Source organism: Mesoplodon densirostris, chromosome 16 (genome assembly GCF_025265405.1).
Source record: "Mesoplodon densirostris isolate mMesDen1 chromosome 16, mMesDen1 primary haplotype, whole genome shotgun sequence".
Lineage (NCBI taxonomy): Eukaryota > Metazoa > Chordata > Mammalia > Artiodactyla > Ziphiidae > Mesoplodon > Mesoplodon densirostris.
Window position 1 is genome coordinate 50,241,483 of NC_082676.1, and position 19,923 is coordinate 50,261,405.

The following is a 19,923-nucleotide window of genomic DNA, read 5'->3' on the forward strand; positions in this document are numbered from 1 at the left end:
CACACTAGAAGGAATCAATAGCAGAATAACTGAGGCAGAAGAACGAATAAGTGAACTGGAAGACAGAATCGTGGAAAAAGAATAAATCCTAACCCTAATCCTAAAAATCTTCCAACAAACAAAACGTCCAGGACCAGATGGCTTCACGGGGGAATTCTATCAAACATTTAGAGAAGAGCTAACATCTATCTTCTCAAACTCTTCCAAAAGTCGCAGAGGGAGTAACACTCCCAAATTCATTCTACAAGGGCACCATCACCCTGATACCAAAACCAGACAAAGATACTACAAAAAAAGAAAATTACAGACCAATATCACTGATGAACATAGACGCAAAAATCCTCAACCATATACTAGCAAACAGAATCCAACAACACATTAAAAGGATCATACACCATGATCAAGTGGGATTTGTCCCAGGAATGCAAAGATACTTCAATATATGCAAATCAATCAATGTGATACACCATATTAACAAATTAAGGAATAAAAACTATATGATCATCTCAATACATGCAGAAAAAGATTTTGACAAAATTCAATACCGATTTATGATAAAAACTCTCCAGAAAATGGGCAAAAAGGGGACCTACCTCAACATAATAAAGGCCATATATGACAAATCCACAGCAAACATCATTCTCAATGGTGAAAAACTGAAAGCATTTCCACTAAGATCAGGAACAAGACAAGGATGTCCACTGTCACCACTCTTATTCAACATATTTTTGGAAGTCCTAGCCACAGCAATCAGAGAAGAAAGAGAAATAAAAGTAATACGAATTGGAAAAGAAGAAGTAAAACTGTCACTGTTTGCAGATGACCTGATGCTATACATAGAAAATCCTAAAGATGCCACCAGAAAACTACTAGAACTAATCAAGGAATTTGGTAAGGTTGCAGGATACAAAATTAATGCACAGAAATCTCTTGCATTCCTATACACTAACAACAAAAGATCAGAAAGAGAAATTAAAGAAACAATCCCATTTACCATTGCAATATAAAGAATAAAATACCAAGGAATAAACTTACCTAAGGAGGCAAAAGACCTGTACTCAGAAAACTATAAAACACTGATGAAAGAAGTCAAAGATGACATAAACAGACAGAGAAATATACCATGTTCTTGGATTGGAAGAAGCATTGTGAAAATGACTATACTACACAAAGCAATCTACAGATTCAATGCAATCCCTATCAAATTACCAATGGCATTCTTCACAGAATTAGAACAAAAAATTTTACAATTTGTATGGAAACACAAAAGACCCTGAGTAGTCAAAGGAATCTTGAGAAAGAAAAATGGAGCTGGAGGAATCAGGCTCCCTGACTTCAGACTATACTACAAAGCTACAGTAATCAAGACAGTATGGTACTGGCACAAAAACAGAAATCTAGATCAATGGTACAGGATAGAAAGCCCAGAGATAAACCCACGCACATATGGTCATCTAATTTATGACAGAGGAGGCAAGAATATACAATGCAAAAAAGAAAGCCTCTTGAATAAGTGGTGCTGGGAAAACTGGACAGCTACATGTAGAAGAATGAAATTAGAACACTCCCTAACACCATACACAAAAATAAACTCAAAATGGATTAAAGGGGCTTCCCTGGTGGCGCAGTGGTTGAGAGTCCGCCTGCCAATGCAGGGGACGCGGGTTCGTGCCCCGATCCCGGAAGATCCCACATGCCGCGGAGCGGCTGGGCCCGCGAGCCATGGCCGCGGATCCTGTGCGTCTGGAGCCTGTGCTCCGCAACGGGAGAGGCCACAGCAGTGAGAGGCCCGCGTACAGCAAAAAAAAAAAAAAAAAAAAAAAGGATTAAAGACCTAAATGTAAGGCCGAACACTATAAAACTCTTAGAGGAAAGCATAGGAAAAACATTCTTTGACATAAACCACAGCAAGATCTTTTTTGACCCACCTCCTAGAGTAATGAAAAAGAAAACAAAAATAAACAAATGGGACCTAAAGAAAAGCTTTTGCACAGCAAAGGAAACCATAAACAAGATGAAAAGACAATCCTCAGAATGGGAGAAAATATTTGCAAACAAAGCAACAGACAAAGGATTAATCTCCAGAATATACAAACAGCTCATGCAGCTCAATATCAAAAAACAAACATTCATGAAACTTACTGTGATAATCATTTCATGTGGTATGTAAGTCAAATCATATGCTCTGCACCTTAAACTTATACAGCGCTGTATGTCAATTATATCGTAATAAAACTGGAAGAGAGGGACTTCCCTCATAGTCCAGTGGCTAAGACTCTGCGCTCCCAATGCAGGGGGCCCAGGTTAGATCCCTGGTCAGGGAACTAGATCTCACATGCCACAACTAAGAGTTTGTATGATGCAACTAAGAGCCCACATGTCACAACTAAAAGATCCCATGTGCCGCAATGAAGATCCTGCATGCTCAACGAAGACCCGGTGCCGCCAAATAAATAAATAAATACTAAAAAAAAAAAAACTGGAAGAGAATAAATACATTGTGATTTTGGCAAAAGAATAGACAATTAGATCAATGGAGCACAATGGAGAGGCCAGAAGTAGTCCCACATAAATACAGTCAACTGATCTTTGACCAAGGAGCAAAGGCAATAAAATGTCTTTTCAACAAATGATGTTAGAACAACTAGACATCTACATGCCAAAATATGAATCTAGAAACAGACCTTGTACCCTTTACAAAAATTAACTCAGAATGGATCACAGAACTAAATGTAAAATGCAAAACTATAAAATTCCTAGAAGATAGACTAGGAGAAAATCTAGGTGTCAGTGACTTTTTAGATATAACATGAAAGGCACAATACATGAAAGAAATCATTGATAAGCTAGACTACATTAAAATTAAAAACTTCTGCTCTGCCAAAGACACTGTCAAGAGAATGACAAATCACCAACTGGGAGAAAATATTTGCAAAAAGTATATCTAACAAAGGACTGATATCCAAAATACACAAAGAAATCTTAAAACTCAAGAATAAGAAAACTAAGGACCTGATTTAAATATGGGCAAAAGACCTGAAGAGACACCTCACTAAAGACATACAGATGGCACATAAGCATATGAAAAGATGTTCCAGATCATATGCCATCAGGGAATTCCAAATTAAAACAAGATACCACTATACACCTATTGGAATGGCCAAAATCCAGAACAATGACAACACCAAATGCTGATGACGATGTGGAGATACAAGAACTCCCGTTTCTTTTCCAGTGAGATTTCAAAATGGTATAGTCACTTTGGAAGACAGGTTGGCAGTTTCTTAGAAAAGGAAACATACTTTTATAATATGATCCAGCAATTGTGTTCCTTGGTCTTTAACCAAAGGAGTTGAAAACTTATGTTCACACAAAAACCTGCACATGATGTTTGTAGCAGCTTTATTCATAATTGTCAAAACTTGGAAGCAACCAAGATGTCCTTTAGTAGGTGAATGAATAAACAAACTGCAGCATATCCAGACAATGGAATCTTATTCAGTGCTAAAAAGAAATGAGCTATCAAGCCATGAAAAGAAAAGGAGGGATCTTAAATGCATATTACTAAGTGAAAGAAGCCAATCTGAAAAGGTATGATTCCAACTATGTGACATTCTGGAAAAGGCAAAACTATGGAGACAGTAAAAAAAATCAGTAGTTGTCAGGGTTGGTGGGAAGGAGGGATGGATAGGCAGAGCACAGAGGATTTTTAGGGCAGTGAAGACACACGTCATTATACATTTGTCAAAACCCACAGAATGTGTAACACCAAGCACGAACCCTAGTGTAAACCATGGACTTGGGTGATAAGGATTATAATCATGGATTATAACATTTGTACCACGCTGGTGCGGGATGCTGATAGTGGAGGAAGCAGTTCGTGTGGGAAGGCAGAGAATTTACAGGAACTCTGTGTACTTTCTGCCCAGTGTTGTTGTGACCCTACGACTGCTTTAAAAAATAATGTCAAATAAACAAATGAATAAATCCTCCACTGCCTCACCATCACCATTTACCTCATAGTGAAACCAAGGTAACAAAGGAGGGCTGCAAGGATCTATGGGATTTGGTCTCCCCCCTGCTCACTCTGCTCCGGTCATGCTGGCAGCCTCCTCGGCAGACCTAGTGCCAGGCATGCTGCACTCAGTGCTTCTGCACTCATTGTGCTTTCTGCCGGGAATACTCTTCCCAAAGAGCACCCTGGTTCCCTCGCACCTTCCTTCAGGTCTTTATTCAAATGTCATCTCCTTGGCGGTGAGGCCTTCCCATCACCTTATTTAAAAATGCAGCTTTCCCCAAGCCTTCCTGTTCTTCTTGTTTTATTTTTCTCCAGAGGACTTCTCACCAACTAACATACTATGTATTTTACTTAGCTAATTTCTTGTCTGCCTGCCTCCCTCCCACTAGAATGTAAGCTGTGTGAGGGCAGAGGCTTCTGTGGTTTTGTTCCCTGTTGTTCATTGCCTTACCACTGAGCCTAGGATGTGGTAGGCTCTCAACAACGTTTGTTGAGTGAATAAATGAATACCTTAGTGAGAGTTCTCTCATGCTTCTGGATATCTGCCATGCTGTATTCTCTGCCTGGAATGACATTCTTCTGTGTTCAGAAGAGAAAAATCCCACTCAGCCTCCAAGTTCAGCTCAAGAAACCCTTCTTTTGCAAAGGGCTCCCTGACTTTAGGGAGACAGAGGCAGGAACCTCTTCCCTGCATTACCAAAGTGTCCATTATCACCAAAGGCTGGTGGGACCTTACACAGTGCTTCACAATCTGTGGGGCTTTGGAGTCTCCTTATTCATCTTGTATGCCCAGAACCTTTGAACCTAGCAGATAATAGCACGCCCTCAGAAACATTTGTGGAATGAAATAATAAATGAGTGAATGACTTAGAAAAGCAATCAGTATGTAGCTTAGTGTGAATTACATAGACATTTGTAGCATACATAATTTAAAGAATACCCTTAAAGATATTCCTGTTGAAGTTCCTTTGACATGAATACTTTTTATTGTAGTTTACTCAAGATCTATAAATTAATGACTAATAATGCCCAAAGTCTAAGATACTGCCTAGTAATCAATGTAAGAGGCTGAGTTTGCTTTCATATTTCTATTACATTATTTCAAAGCATTTTTTTTCTCTACCTTTTGTTTGGGTTTCCATATCCATACTGGTTTAGCCTAGAGAGTATCATCATGGGAGCTAAAGACTGAGCAGGTTTGGTAAATAAAGCATTGATGCCAAAGACCATTGAGGAAAGGGGTGACCTGGAACAGAAAAAAGTAGCGTGTGTCTACATCACACACAAATTACATGTGTGTATATATGTACATGTATATACATATATATGTATACAAGTATCAAGGACCTTTTGGCTATTAAGTCCTCCTTGAGCCTAAATAGACAATAATAGAAATAGTTTAAAAAATGCTAACCATCATCTGATAATGCAGGGTTGCCACAAACATGCATCGAGCAAGTCTATTGGAGCCATTTTTCCAATGGAATTTGCTCACTTTGTGTCTCTGTGTCACATTTTGGTAATTCTTGCAATATATCAAATGTTATCATTATTATTACAGTAAGTCCCCTACATATAAACGAGTTCTGTTCCAAGAGCGCGTTCGTAAGTCTAATTTGTTCATAAGTCCAACGAAGTTAGCCTAGGCACCCAACTAACACAATCAGCTATATACTGCTGCCTTTACGCTTGCTTCTGGACGTCCTGGGCTTGAAATAAAGATACTGTACTACTGTACTCTATAGAGTACTGTACAGTAAAGTACACAAAAGCACAACCACTTGTAGCGGATGTACGCACATGACAACGTATGCCAGACACGTGAACTTATGTGATTGGACATGCAAATGCACGTTCGCATCTTTGAAAGTTCACAACTTGAAGGTTCATTTGTAGGGGACTTACTGTATATTTGTTACGGTGATCTGTGATCAGTGATCTTTGATGTTACTATTGTAGTTGTTTGGACATTTCATTTTTTAGCAATAAAGTATTTTTAAATTAATGTATGTACATTTTTTAGACATAATGCTATTTCACACTTAATATACTACACTATTGTATGAACATAACTTTTATATGCACTGGAAAACCAAGAAATCTGTGACTTGCTTTATTGCAATATTTGCTTTATTGCAGTGGTCTGGAACTGAACACACAGTATCTCCAGTACCAATATGTATTATTTCATTTAAGCTCCGCAACAACCCCATGAGGAAGATATTATCACTCCTATTTTAGGGATGGGAGGACAGACTAACTTGTCCATAGTCACACAGCTAGCAACTAGTAGAACTGGAATTCATACTTAAGTCTTTCTGCCCAAATTTTATAAAGGATTATTTTAATATGTTCTCTGTAAGAATCCTGCCATATCATTTTTTGATAATTTAGTTATATCACATAAAATAAATCAAGTGCATTGACTGAGTAATCTGAAATTTTGTCATATTTCAACTAATGATGGAAACCTTGAAACTAAGGAAGAAGAGAAGAAAAAGGGGAGGTGAAGAAAGGGAAGAAAAAAACAAAAGGAAAGGAAAGAAGGGAAAAGATGAGGCCAGAGAATTGGAAGAAGATTGCTTTGATGGTAAGAGCTTGAGATTCATTCCGTTCTTCAATCTGCTGGTTACATTACCTTGGGAAAGTTAACCCCTCAAGAGTTTTAGTTTCCTGAAAATGGGGATAATTATGATTTCATGATAATATAATAATACAACTGCTGTCTGTATCCTCCACTAGACTGTCAGTACCATAAAGGTAAGGGTTACATTTGCCTTGGCTCCCTGCATTAAGTTCTTATCCGACATGATCAGGACGACAGTTGACTGAAGCCAAAAATCATTTTCAGAAAACAAGACATTGACCATTCTATTTCAACTTAACTATACTCATTCACCAATCTTTTCTTTAAGTGCAGGTCCACTGATGAAAGTGCTGTGCCATCTTTCTGGCATGTATAGTATCCATAGGATATGATCTATGGTTTCTACTATCAGTTATAGAGAGAACCTAAAGTTGTTCACAAGGCAATCTAAGAACAGAATACCTTTAGATTTTTATGACTTTTCCCCAAAACATTTACAGTTCTCATCACATCAGATTTGATAGTAATTTTTTTACACTTAATCTTTATCAAGTCTTTCTAAAGCATTCAACTTAGTTTTCATAGAAATAACTTTCATTTCATACTTATATTTCCTAAGTTTATAAAATATAAGTGTAATTAAGTGTTGTAATTATAATAACAATTGCATCTGACGTTAACCAATTTGAAACAAGAAGTACTGACTCTTGGTAAGGACATAACTTATGGGAACAGAAAAGCACATGTGTCTTCAAGAGTAGCCATTCAGTCAGAAGCATACAGCATGTGCATAGGAGAGAGTATGTTTTAGAAAGGATCTGTTACAAGACCTGCTGTATTGTATCCCCAGCATTGACCACAGTGCCTGACATATAGGAGGCAATCAATAAATATTTGTTGAGTCAATAATTCTCCCACACATGGCTGGTGTGTGACTTGAATGAGCAAAAGCCATACAGTGCTTACACACATTGGCATTTGATAAATGTCAGTGCCCTTCCCTTTCCAACTGTTTGAGGCATTTTATTCATTTGTACCCAGTCTCATTCAAAAAGAATTTGAGGGTTATAAGATGTTTACTGACGTTTCTTCTTGTTAACTTATTCATGTTTTTAAAAAGTGATTTGAGCCGGTCATTTTTCTAGGCACTAGGGACACGGTCCTGAACCTTAAGGAGCTCACCACCTTGCTCATCACTCCAAATATGACTTAGCAACAAACCCTGAAACAGGAAAGAAATTATATAAGGAAGAAATCACCAAGCTGGATTGGCAAAGCTTCCTTCAATTTAAGTTGCATTAAAAAAGAAAAAGCCATGCAGTTTCTACAAAGCTAATAAAGACTATGCCAGTCTTAAATAATACAGTCCTCTCTAATCCATAAAATAGGGCACATATCACAAAATATTTGCCCATCAAGTGAATTTTATAGCTGATCTAAAGCGTTTATAATAACCATACCAAGGAACAAAACCTCTCATCATCAGCTTACACTTCTTAAAGTAAAAGAGGATAAGATGGACTTTGATTTTCAATTTTAATTCTTGTGATGTCACAGGGCGAAGGTCATTTTGCCTGATCATCCAGTGTAATAATGCATATTGCAATATTATAACATAAAGTTATCTGAGGTTTCACTTTGGTTTCTGAGATTTAACCTTGTTGTAGCATGGGCTGTGTGAAGCTGAGGTATAAAAAATTATGATGTCCTTTCAAAAGCAGAGAAAACTTGCCCAGGGTGAACAATTATGAATATCCTATTACGTTCTGCTCTCTGATTCCCAATGATGCCTCTTATGATCATCTTTCAGTTATGTGATTTGTAATGGCAATGTAACTGAGATATGGAGACTCTGATAGGTCCTGCCTCTATGTGATATTTTTATAGCTAATATTTGAAAAAATATTACTTACTGCCAATTGAACTTCAGTAAATCTGCATTGACCATGTCAGCTAGTGGCAGATTAAATGAGCAAAAAGAAGCTTGCACAATCACCCTAGAAACAATTTTAAATACACAAATGAAAATTCCATAACTAGGAGGCACAGATTTGTTTAAAAACCAAACATCAAATAAAAGTAGACATTCAGTTTGCAAAAAGGAAAAATGAAATAATATATTATAAAAGTAAACATATATTAGGCACACACTTCTATTCTCCCAAAATATATCTATGAATATATAATTCTCTTTTAAAAATAAAATAACTACATTTTAAAAAACTTACTATGCTTTTTCCTCATTCCCAGATGACTGCTCATTAAATCTGCTTAAATTACGGATAGGTTCTAAAGAACAAAACATGCCATGAAATTCATCAGACATTTTTTCTCTTTATTTTTCCGTTTTTCCCCTTTTATTTCCTATAGTTGATCTGCCTTAATTAAAATGAACTTTCTAGCTTTATGAGCATGGTAATAATGACATGGTGTTTTTTTGGTTTATATTTTAAACAGCATAAATATTTTGTAAACTGCACAATAGAACAGAAGAAATGAGAATCCATTATCTCTCATTCACATAAGCATATACTTTTAAAAATTATCTTTGATAACAGAAGGCAAGTATAGCAGATATTTTTAAATTTTTTTAGTTTAAATTTATAATCTACTACTTATGTTTGCTAATTCTTTACCATAAGCTAAGGGAAGGTAGATTATCTTCTTACATTTCTTTTGCACAATCTTTATCCCATGCAAAATAAAAATGAGCTAAGTAAAATATAAGTAGTAAGTATTTAATAATATAAATTCCAATATATTTTAACTGGAGAAGCATTTAGAAATCTTCTAGTTCAACATCACATCCAATACAGAAATCTCTTGATGTCAAGATAGGAAAGTTAAGAACTATAAAAGGACATATAACATTTTAGTTATGATAGAAGAATAAAAATGGAGGGATGGTTTAAGTAAAAAAAAAAAAAGCAAACAAAATTTTTTATTCTAAAAATCTCTATCAAGATGTCCTTTTAAATGATATAGCCAAGGCCACTATTGTAGATTTATAGAATAGCTATCTATGTGGGGTTCTAATATCTTGACGTTTCACAGAGATTCAATCCTTTGGGTTAATTAGTATACTCTCCGTTACCAATGTATTCAAAATGCAAGTAAGTCTTCATGAAAATTTTCTCAAATTGTTCCAGTAGGGACCTGTGGCTAACAATATTTTCATAATTCTACTAGATTCATGTTGAGAGCTCAATCACATTTTTTTACTGCATTTCTTGCTACCAATGAAAAAGTTCATTGTTCTAGACCAAAAAGTTAGTGCTAAATATACATATGTACATTAACAAAGATTAGAAGATCCTCTTTGTTTTCAGTTTTAAGAAGTATATCATTTAGCCCTGAACTGTTTTCACTAACCAAATGTGCGTACATTACAATTAGAGGAGAATTTTTAATGATGTAAGTATAATACCAATATTCTTTAATAAAAATAAGGGGTTTTCCCCCTGACTGATTTTTTTGGTTTAATTCTGTACTTGCAAGGAACAAGAGCACTTTTTTTTAAAAATATTAAAACAATGGCCCAGTGACTGATGGGATCCAAGGCATTTCTTAGAGTTCTATAAGGTAAAGTATGTAAAACACCCCAGCAAGTCCCCTTATATTCCTATATTTAATAATAATATTGTAAATTTATACAGTTCCACATATTGAAATGAAGCTTCTTGTTTTCAATCTCTAATACATAAATACTATACAAAATATAAGAAAGTAATAATGTAAGAAATATGTGGCAAAGTGGAGAAAGATTTTGAAATCAGATGTCCCTAGGTTTGAATTCCAGCTTTGCCACTTTTATCAGCTGTTCATTCATAGACAAGTTTCTTTACCTAAGAGGCATTTCCTCCCACTAGCACTCCCTCTCCCTCTCTGTCTCTGTCTCTCTCATCATATAAAATACTTAATAATTGTTCCTTATTACTTTTCTGTCCAATGTGAAAAGATATGAGCCAGGGACTTCCCTGGCGGCACAGTGGTTAAGAATCCGCCTGTCAATGCAGGGGACATGGGTTCGATTCCCTGGTCTGGGAAGATTCCACATGCCACGGAGCAACTAAGCCCGTGTGCCACAACTACTGAGCTAGCGCTCTAGAGCCCGCAAGTCACAACTGCTAAGCCCGTTCACCACAACTACTGAAGCCCGCGTGCCTAGAGCCGGTGCTCCGCAACAAGAGAAGCAACTGCATTGAGAAGCCCGTGCACCGCAACGAAGAGTAGCCCCGGCTCGAGGCAGCTAGAGAAAGCCCGCGTGCAGCAACAAAGACCCAATGCAACCAAAAATAAATAAGTAAAATGAAATTAAAAACCATTATCTTAAAAAAAAAGATACGAGGGCTTCCCTGGTGGCGCAGTGGTTGAGAGTCCGCCTGCCGATGCAGGGGACACAGTTTCGTGCCCCGGTCCGGGAAGATCCCACATGCCGCGGAGCTGCTGGGCCCGTGAGCCATGGCCGCTGAGCCTGCGCGTCCGGAGTCTGTGCTCCGCAACGGGAGAGACCACAACAGTGAGAGGCCCGCGTACCGCAAAAAAAAAAAAAAACAAATAAATATGAGCCAACGATGAGTAATATAACGACAAAAAAAGAGACTACTTTTTCTTTTACTAAAGCAAAGCCTTCTACAAACTGAGGGTTTTGGCTCTCCATTCATGTGTTTATTGAGTAGAAGCTTGTGAAAAATGTGTCCCAGAACAAGTGTTGGCAAACAAATGCCAAAGCCTAAATCAAAACAGAGATAAAGGCAATGCTGTGTTTACAGTGAAAGTTTAATAAATATTTGCTGCACTGAGATTTAATAATATAAGCTAACATTTCTAGAGTGTTTATTTTGTGCCAGCAACCATTTTAAGTACTTTGTATGTCTTCATTCATTTAATCCTCAGAATAATTCCAATCCGTAGGTACCACTTTTATTCTCATTTTACAGAGAAGGAAACTGAGACACAGAGAGCTTCAGTAACTTACCCAGGGTCAGACAGCTAATAAGTGGGGAGGCAGACTTCTCCCTGGCAGACTCCATGCTCCTATAACCCATTTACTGTTCTGCCTCTTGGAGGGTCATGGGATGTGGAAGAGTCACAGACCGATTAAAACAGTTATTAGAGAGAAAAAGCACTTGCTCATTCTTTTCTCCTTTCATTTATTCAATTCCTCAAAAAGAAAGCCACTGGGAAGACAGCCTGAGGAAATGAAAATACAGTGCTCAGCCTTCGTTACCAAAACCAATAGGTAGAATGTTAAAGTGACTTAGCTACATAAATAACAACAAATTCCAACAAGCTGTCATTTTTTTACCCCAATAATTTATACGTGTCACTTCTTTAGAAATTAAGAATAAAATTTAAGGCAACTTTGGATTTCCACTTTATAATGATTTTTTTATTGAGATAAACAGAAATTCATATGTTAGTGTGAAGGCTTGAGAAAAAGGATTGTTGAAATCTTTTGGCCATACTTCTCTTAAAATTTAATAGCCAAGAGAGACTGGGAGAAAATATTGCTGAACATATGTCCAACAAAGCACCTTTACTGAGAATACATAATATATTGAATATATAAAGTATTCTTACAATTCAACAATATACAATTCAATTAAAAAATAATTAAAGATTTAAACAAATAATTCACCAAAAAGATATATGGGTGGCAAGTAAGTACATTAAAAGATGCTCAACATCATTAGCAGTCATTAGGAAAATGCAAATCAAAACCACAATAAGATACTGCTACACACCTACTAGTATAGCCCAAACTAAAAAGCCTGATATAATATTGATGAGAATGTGGAGGAACTGGAAAACTTATACATGATTGGGAGGAAAGTAAAATGGTGCAACCACTTTGGAAAACAGCTTGTCGGTGTCTTTAAAAGTTAAACATTTACCTACCATGCAGTTCAGCCATTCTACTCCTAGGGGTTTACCCAAGAGAAAGGAAAGCATATGTCCATACAAAGATTGGCATGTATACACTGATGTGTATAAAATTGATGACTAATAAGAACCTGCAGTATAAAAAAATAAATTAAAATTAAATTAAAATTTATCTAAAAAAAAAAGACACAAATTTTCACAGCAGCTTTATTTGTAATAGCCAAAAACTGGAAACCACCAAATGCCCATTAAAAAGTGAATAGGTAAACAAACTGTGGTATATCCACACAATGGAATATTATTTGGCAATAAAAAGGAATGAAATCTTGATACCACAGCAACATGACTGAAGACTCCAGACCAAAAAATAGTACGTATTGTATTATTCCATTTATATAAAAATCTAGAAAATGCAAACTAAGGAAGAATTAGAGGGAGGGATTACAAGGACAATTTGGAGAGTGATGAGTATGTCTACTATTTTGATTGTGGTGATGGTTTCATGGTACATACCTAGGTCAAAATGTACCAAGTCGTACAGTTTAAATATATGTAGTTTCTTGAGAGTCAATCATACCTCAATAAAACCGTAACCAAAAAACTACGTTATTTCAACTCATTTTTTGTTTTTTTGAGATTATGAAATGTTCTAAAATTGACTGTGGTGGGAGTTCCCTTGTGGCCTAGTAATTAGGATTCCAGGCTTTCACTGCTTTGGCCCAGATTCAATCCCTGTTCGGGGAACTGAGATTCTGCAAGCCATGTGGCACGGCCAAAAAATTTAAAAATAAACAAAAATAAAATTGACTGTGGTGATGGTTGCACATATCTGCGAATATACTAAAAACCACTGAATTGTATACTTTAAATGGGTGAATTAATTGTATGGTATGTGAATTACATCTCAATTAAACTGCTTAAAAACATCTATCTATTGGGAATTCCCTGGTGGTCCAGTGGTTAGGACTCTGTGCTTCCACTCCAGGGGGCACGGGTTCGATCCCTGGTCAGGGAACTAAGATGCCACATGCCACTGGGTGTGGCCAAAAAAATAAAAATATCTATCTTTTTTTTTTAAATTTATGTAAGAGTTTAACAAACCTTTTTTTACCTGGAGGAGATACTATAGGCAAGTACATGATTAAAAGTGGGAATGTATATATAGCCTAGAATCTGACAATAACAAGTAGAAACAAGAACTCAAACAGCTCCCCATTCTGAGTCAGCAAACAGCTTGAAAAACCTCAAACTGCCATGAAGGGGGAGCATCATTTTACTGTGTACACATAGTACCTGGGACATACTGATAAGCCAAAAACGCTACTCTATTTGGTAAACTCTGCTAAACAGACCACATAAACACAGTACACTTTAGAGAGAGAATCTTAAAGTGCACAACTCTAAAGGCCTCTGAGCCTCCCTTTTCTCATTTGGCAGGATGGGTCTTTCAAAGGTAGTTGTCAGGATTACATGAGATAATGTATACAATGTACTTGGCATAGTCCATTGCACATGGTAAACACTCAGAAAATGTGAGTTATCAATATTACGGTATATACAGTAACCAAACTATGATATAGGCCTTGAGCTAATGGCAGAAAGGCAAATTCTATCCCTCATACTTTGCTTAAGGAAGTGTGGCAACACTTAGAACATTTCAGAACTACTTCTACCCCAAATGGTTTAAATCTTTTGGAAAGTTAGTAAAAAATAAAAACTTGTCTATTTAGAATAACTTATTCTCTGAAGAGTATAGATAACAGATTTTAATTGTGAAAACAGGAAAAACCCTTATCATAGGCTAGGTTAAGTCATATCTTTAGAGGATATATTTAGATTAAGGGAAGCAATTTTATTCATCAACTCTCCAAATCGTGTAATAAACAACAGGCTGGTATATTTTTTGGAGGATACACCCTCTGCAATAATGGTCATGGCCATGGAATTTTACTAACGCTCTGGAATTCTAGGACTCCAGTCTTTTAGCCAAGTGTTTTTGAAACCTGGCTTCAGGAATCCATGATCAAGTAACTATTCTTCCTTGTAACAGTCACAGGAATCTTAAATGTCAGGATAAAGAAAAATGAGGTGCTCACAGGAAGCCATGTATTTTCCTCCGTAGTTGTGCAGAGGTTTAAATGAGGAAGCTCAGGAGAACAAAACTGAAAAGCTAAATGTTTAAAATATTACATTGCTCAGCTTTCTTGGGTTCTCCTTCCTTTTTTCCTTGCATCTCTTGTTTCCATTATATTTCTACAGAATCCTGTATAATTTCTGGGACTCTGAATTTTTGGGTCTCTTAATAAATGTGAATCATTTTTTCCAGCTACTGATATAATCAGGTTTTTAATTCCTCAGCCAGGTAAGAGTTACATCTTTAATCCCTGTAGGAAGATACATGAAGAATCATCACATACCTGTGGGCAGATGAAGCCTGCCCCATACATGATGCTCCTTATGGAAGAAGGAAGAACATACTTAGGAATGAGATTATCAACAAAGATCATCATGAAGTTACTGAAGAAGGTTAAATGGAAGACTTGGAAGAAATTCATAGTCAGAAAAAGGCAAAAGTTTTTCTGGATCAAGATTTGTCGCATCAATGAGATGACGGAGGTCCAGGGGAGATCCTATTCAGTTTCTGAGAAAGGGTTTTCCTCAGGGCTTATTTTAGGTTCTTTTAAGGTGACTCACGTGGCGCATGCCAATGTAAAGGCTGGCAGTAGCAAGAATAGCATGACAACAGTGATGGCCTGAAAACTGAGCAAAATTTCCATGTTATCAGAGATGAGACCACAGAAAAGGATACTGGTAGATCCTACCAGTGATGCCACTTGGTTGATTTTAATAAGCTGAAGCCGACTAGTGAAATTAGTGAAAATAATTTAAATAATTAGCCGACTAGTGAAATATCTAGTGAAAATTTCTGCAAACAGTACACACTGGGCTTGCTGAACAAAGGTAAGCGTGCTATTAAAAGCACATAATGATACCACCAGGTGAAGCCTACTAAGCCAGTCACCTTCATGATAGTACTTCCAAGGGAGCCAAGGAAGCAGGAAGGCTATTGCATATAAAGGGCCACCACACAAAACAGAACTATGATGATTGGAACAGCAGTCAGCCTAACAGTTGTTGTGAAAATACCCAGTCAGGTCATTAAGAGCATTCCAAATCATTAAAATCATCTAGGAGAAAAAAAAAAACAAAACACCACAGGATTATTTTAGTATAGTTTATACTGATGAAAATGACCCCTGAATTTTTAATTAATGTGAAGTAATCAAAGTTGAGCTGAAAAAAAAAGCTCATTGCTTCCAGTATCTGTAGGGGGTGTACATACTGAAATATTAAAAATAATAATAACAGCTAATACTACCTCTCAAAAACAGTGTACATTCACTTTGTGTTTAGGCAAACAAGTTTTTACATGAATTATTTCATTAAATCCTTAAAACAACCCTATGAAGCAGGTAATATTATTATCCCTGCTTTACAAGGAAACTGAGGGCCAGATATGTTAAGCAACTTGCCAGGTTAATAAATGACAGAGCCACGGTTTGAGCCAAGGCAGATGACCCCCGAGTCTGTGCTTTCAATCATTATGCTACAGTGTCTCCCCACAAGGCACAAGGCCATGCCTCTGCAGAGTGATGGCCTGTTTACAGACCATGGCACAGTTTTACATAATTTCATTAGGAAAGGTTAAAATATTAGTGTTTGCCATCTCAAAATGGCAAAAACACTTATTAGATCAAGGATGTTATTGTTGGTAATAAACAAGTAACATTATAAACCATACGGGTTTTTAAGACCATGAACTCTATCCATCCTGACCATCTAATTGGTAATGAGTTACAATGAAATTTGTGAATACCATGGGTCATTTCAAAACATAGAATATCTTAATAATTCTAATTTTTCCACATAAGGGAATTTTCCAGATAACCAAAAGCTTACCCTTTAAACTCTAAAGCTGTTGTGTTTTGACAACCTTTCAAAAGTCTCTTTGCCCTTAAACAGAGGATCTTGGACATGGATAACCTCTTCTTGATAACTCTTTCAGCTCATGAGGAATCAGCTCTTTGGAAAATCACAGCAAGGCACAACTATGAGGAAGGAGAAACTCTGTCCTAAGGCGAAAGGACAACAAGGGCTCCATCTCACCTGCACTTGGTAAAAGGTCACTTCTGAAATCTTGTACAGGTGTAAAAACGCCTTTACACAGTAGAAATTGCAGATAGAATTTAGCATTTCAGTCCCTAATGTTATCCTAGAAAATGCCCAAGCAATGGTTTTGATATTTAAAAATGCCATTTTCCACACAGAGGAATTCTTCTTCCTTTAGTTTAAGAAAAAAAAAGAAATGGTTAAAATTCACTGCTTGCATACACCAACTGATGAGTGGCAAAATTCCACTGGACACTGGTTAATTTAAGTTAAATAAAAGTCCAAAACCACTAGCTGTGAATATGGAACGAGATTTAATACTTTACTTTCTTATCCACTCACTCAACAATTTGTGAGATGTTGCCAGGAACCCTAATTTGCATAGTGTGGCTTTACTTGAATATATTTTTAATATCTCTTCTAACTTATAAAAGTGAAATATATTCAAGAGTTTAGACATGTTTAACTAGTGGTCAGGGAGATGTGTTTATGGCAGTATTATCCTCCCTACTTGGGAGTTTACAACAGAAAAAAAACAATGAAGTGACATCCTTTAGCAAGTGTCAAAGAGAAGGAATAGAAGCAAGCCCTTCATCTTAGCATAAAGTTGTCCATTCAGTAGTACAGACTTGCACTGGGAGATTTATTTTTGATCTTCTCCTGACATCATATGTAACTTAGGCCCAAAGGACATGGCTAAGATGGATATAGAAAGAACACATTTTGGTCCTTGCTCTGATGTAAATGTTCCTCTTAAATCTGGCATATTGTCTTACCCTTTCAGGGACTTGATTTATCCAACTGGAAAACAGGAAAAGGTTAACCAAGCAAGAGGTAGGTATAGACTCATCTTGCTTTTTTAATCTTGACTATAGTTTTAAGATAACACCATGGGGGCTTCCCTGGTGGTGCAGTGGTTAAGAATCCGCCTGCCAATGCAGGGAACACGTGTTCAAGTCCTGGTCTGGGAAGATCCCACATGCCACAGAGCAACTAAGCCCGTGTGCCACAACTACTGAGCCTGCGCTCTGGAGCCCATGAGCCACAACTACTGAGCCCGCATGCCTAGAGCCCGTGCTCCGCAACAAGAGAAGCCATTGCAATAAGCAGCCCGTGCACCACAATGAAGAGTAGTGCCCACTCGCCACAACTAGAAAAAGCCCACGTGCAGCAACGAAGACCCAATGCAGCCAAAAATAAATAAATAAATAAATAAATAAATAAATAAATAAAAAAGATAACACCATGATTTTCCTGTTTTATAATGGGCAGGTCTAAAAATCTTACTGAAGCAGAAAACAAAAATATTCAGATAATTTGAGAGATATTACCTGCTTAAACAATTCTTGGGAATTAAGCAGGAACCTCAGTCTATATTACCCAATTTCTTAGAGAAGGGGAGAGCAAGTTAGAAGGGGGAAGTGGGCATCTGGCTCAAATGATCAAATTACTTAAGTGCCTGAGTTTCATTTTGCATCGGGTAGATACAAAATGATTTTAATTCAATGGGAAGTAGAGCCCTAGAATTATCGAAAAGGGTTATGAAACCCATATGCAGACCAAGCATTGTCTGTAAACAGAATAAAGAATATTTTGCCCATTTGTGTACTAGCTTTCTTAAAATGTTTGTAGATTCTGCTGTAATGATACAATACAAATACTTGAACTGTTATCATTATGCATTCTCAAACTCTTGAAAAATACAAGTACTATTATGTGGAGGTCAGCCAACATTTTTGGTTTTAAAGGTAATTCTCAGGTTTGGAAACACTGGGAACTACTGTTGAAGACCTCACTCTAGGGAGTTACTTTTTGGCATAAGTGAGAATGAAGACTGAAGCTGAGGCCACAGGGTTACTAAGAGAGCCAAAACCAAGGGAGTCAGTAGAACCAAAAGCCAAGATACAAATTTAGCCCACCAAAATCTAGGCACTCTTTCTTAGTTTTATTTCAGGCACGCTAAAACAAGAAGCATGCCACACCCTCTGAACTGATCTATCATTAAGTCAGAAGGCAGGTATTTATAAACTCAGAATTTTGCAAAGAGTCATGAGCTTGCTTAGTTGAGTTCAAATTTTTTTAAAAGATTTTGAGTTAAGCACCCATCCTGTCTGAAACATAAGGTTTATATGACATATATCTATCTATCTATCTGTCTATCTATATATATGGTGAATATAAGGTTTTAATAACATTACAAAAAACTCCATAGCCTAAACTTCTGTTTATGTATTTTGAGAGGAGGAAGTAAAAATCTTATTTCTATCCGCAAAAGGAACTATCAATATTTTGCTTTAGATTATTTTCATCGTAATAAACACTTATTTCAGTAGGTATCAAACTGAAAATCACCACTTAACAATCTTTTTAAAGCCAACACTACTATCTAAAAACTCCCCTTACCTGATTTTACTATAGCAACAAAGCACCAAAGAACAAGAATAGTGTATCTTTACAACCAGGAATAAAGGATTTCTGAAACTGGTTCTTCTGTAACACAAAATGTTTTATACAGAAGAGTTTAAAAGTAGCAAAACGGTGTAATGATTAGGGTGGGCAGGTGCACAAAATACTGGTGAATTATTAAATGAAACCCAAAACCCTCCTTTTAGAATCAGCTTGGGTTGTTATTCACTAACCTATTACTAAACCAAATAATAATGTTGCTGAAGAGGCTGCTTATGATTGCTTCTCAGCTATGACTACATAGACTCTAAAAGAATGATGGAAACCCCTCCAAAGCAGGGTTTTTAGCACTGGAAGCTAACTTGTCTTTTTCAGTGCAGTTTTTGTTCAAGCTTTTGCAGGGGGAAAAAAGTTTCCCCAAATAGTGTACTTAAAAAGAACACACTAATACTAAAAGGCATAAAGTCTGGTATGTGGGGTTTTGTGGTGGGGGATTGCCATTTAAAATCATCAATAACTTTAATTCTCCAGACTGTTCTTTTTCATTGTTGTTTTGTGTTTGTTTTTTGAAGAATGTTAAAGAGCATTTCAATACAGTTTCCTATTTGACCCGGAGTCAAAAGGAGTTTTGCCATGGAGAAAAAGCACTTTCAATCTTGCAGATTAGTGGCTGTGAAAGATGAGTCTCTTGAAGGTCAGAGGCATGATTCCAGCCCTTCAGCTTCCACAAATCACCATCAGCAAATCCTAAATCCAATCATCTCTCTTTCCAAAGAGCTTTCTCTGTAGTGACTTACTTGTAAATTAAGATAGTTGGTTTTAGTTATTTTCTTTTGGCTCTGGATTAATAATATCT